The sequence below is a fragment of the Phytophthora infestans genome, genomic scaffold (assembly GCF_000142945.1).
Source record: "Phytophthora infestans T30-4 supercont1.122 genomic scaffold, whole genome shotgun sequence".
NCBI classification, from domain to species: Eukaryota; Oomycota; class Peronosporomycetes; order Peronosporales; family Peronosporaceae; genus Phytophthora; species Phytophthora infestans.
In genome coordinates, this window is record NW_003303637.1 from 59,205 (window position 1) to 62,114 (window position 2,910).

The window sequence follows — 2,910 nt, forward strand, 5'->3', positions numbered from 1 at the left end:
GGCAATGGTGCAGATGGTTGGTAAGCAGAATTGAATTTGAGGTATGCATAATGTATTTCATCTTTGTCAAGGGTGCAATAATGTATTTCATGTCGGCTCTACCATGCTCACCATTATATATTTCATCAGTTGTTTACCATATAATTGCAATACTATTCTAGGAAACCCTGGTTGTACATGTATGATGACCACGACAACACGTAGGATCCCATGCGTGACGTTGCTAGATGGAGGTACAGGTGTAGAGTTATTCGCTCGCGGGTTGCCTGACGATCGCTTTATTTGGTCTGCGACGGCGCTGGTGCACGAGCAGCATCATAACTGTTGCGAGAGGTGCACACGTCGTTCCTGGACGCCAACGCGGACTACATTTCTTCAATCCGATACCTATCGATCTGATGGCGTGTGGAGCGCGACAAAGCACTCAGTGTCTTTTCACTGGGCGAGCGGAGATGCTCCAGAATACTCGAATAGACCGGATCGAATTCATACGCAGTCCGGATTTCGTCGCGGAGTGGGGGTTTCTGGAGACATGCTCGTCAGGTTCAATCCCAACGCCAAGCACAACGGCGACTAGCGTGGTGACGGGCGAGAGTGGTGAACTTCATGGCTTTCAGTTTGGTCGGCCGGTAGTCGGACGGGTCGGTACTCGCTCACTCGGTTGTGTGAAGGAAGGCAAGTTGTCGTGTGGGAGTGAGGTTGGTGGCCGGGCGGTGGCCCGTTGATGGTGGTGGTCGGTGCTGGTCTGGAATGTGAAAAGTCTGCGGGTTTTCTGCTCGCTGGTGTGGCAGTCGACTTGTTGTTCATTTTCCGGTCGTTTCCGCTGGTCTGTAGTGATGTTGATGGATGTGGCTAGTGGCCGGTTGATACCTGCTAGACGGCGGGTACGTTCTTCGACGGCGAGCGTCGAGCGTTGAACGCTGATTGTTGCTATTAATTGGACGCGGTTGCCACGCTGTAATCAGTGGCCATGAAGTCCGAAGTCGACCGTCGTGATGCAGTGGGTACGCCGCTTGCAGTGGAGAAGTTAGTTGTTGTTTGCATCAGTATTGGGCTGCTGGTTCGTGACGGTAGTGGCCGCCATTGGCCGGTCAAAGTCGTAGTACTGTTATTGAATTGAATCGGCAGGAAAGATACAAGCTCGGACTTGCCGGCCAGCTTTGCAATCGAGCAAGACAAGGGACGAAAAGGCAAGAAAGAAGCCTGGCTTTTTAATTATTTTGTATGGAGTGATTACTAGCAGCAGTAGTTGTATGAGACTGCTGTTGGCACTGGAGAGACAACCGCGGCATCGATTGCAAGCGCTTGCGGTTGCCGTTGACAGGCACAAGCAGCCGGTCGGTCGATCCTTTTGTGTAAAAGGCGAGCGCGGTAGTGGTGACCTTCTATCTACCATCCCCATCCGCCGCAGCGACCCCAGCCACCGCAGCCTCCCCAGCCTCCCCACGGGCCTCCCCATCCGAATCCGCCGCCGCCCCATTCCTTCTTCTTCTTCTCGTCGCCGTCTTTGTTGTCGGCATGCGTGGCCTCCTTGCCGGCAGCGTCGACGGAAGCAGTGGCCGCGGCGGGTTGCTGCACGCTGTGCTCCACAGCGACAGGAGCGACAGGTTCGGGCACGGCGAGAGCTCTGAGAGCCGGCTGGTAGTCGTTGGCGGACGCGACGGACGCGACGGCGACTAGCGTGGTGACGGCGAGAGTGGTGAACTTCATGGCTTTCAGTTGGTCGGCCGGTATGTCGGACGGGTCGGTACTCGCTCACTCGGTTGTGTGAAGGAAGGCAAGTTGTCGTGTGGGAGTGAGGTTGGTGGCCGGGCGGTGGCCCGTTGATGGTGGTGGTCGGTGGTGGTCTGGAGTGTGAAAAGTCTGCGGGTTTTCTGCTCGCTGGTGTGGCTGTCTACTTGTTGGTCATTTTCCGGTCGTTTCCGCTGGTCTGTAGTGATGTTGATGGATGTGGCTAGTGGCCGGTTGATACCTGCTAGACGGCGGCTACGTTCTTCGATGGCGAGCGTCGAGCGTTGAACGCTGATTGTTGCTATTGATTGGACGCCATTGCCACAGCGTAGGCAGAGCGCGCACCACCGCCAGTGGCCATAAAGTTCGAAGTCGACCGTCGTGATGCAGTGGGTATGCCGCTTGCTGTGGAGAAGTTAGTTGTTGTTTGCATCGGTATTGAGCTGCTGGTTCGTGACGGTAGTGGCCGCCATTGGCCGGTCAAAGTCGTAGTACTGTTATTGGATTGAATCGGCAGGAAAGATCTTGCCGACCAGCTTTGCAATCGAGCAAGACAAGAAGACAAGGGACGAAAAGGCAAGAAAGAAGTCTGGATTCTCAATTATTTTGTATGGAGTGATTACTGGCAGCAGTAGTTGTATGAGACTGCTGTTGACACTCGAGAGACAACCGCGGCATCGATTGCAAGCGCTTGCGGCTGCCGTCGACAGGCACAAGCAGTCGGCCGTTCGATCCTTTTGTGTGATAGGCGAGCGCGGTGGTGGTGACCTTCTATCTACCATCCCCAGCCGCCGAAGCCGCCGCCGCCGAAGCCACCCCAGCCACCCCATCCGCCGCAGCGACCCCAACCACCGCAGCCTCCCCAGCCTCCCCACGGGCCTCCCCATCCGAATCCGCCGCCGCCCCATTCCTTCTTCTTCTTCTCGTCGCCGTCTTTGTTGTCGGCATGCGTGGCCTCCTTTGTCGGCAGCGTCGACGGAAAGCAGTGGCCGCGGGCGGGGTTGTTGCAAGCTGTTGCTCTCGCAGCGACAGGGAGCGACTGGTTCGGGCAACGCGGAGAGCTCTGAGAGACGGCTTGGGAAATCGTTGGCGGACGCGACAGCATGCGACGGCGAATAAGGCGGTGACTGACGAGAATGGGGACCTTCATGGCTTTTCAGATGGTCGGCCGGTATTGTC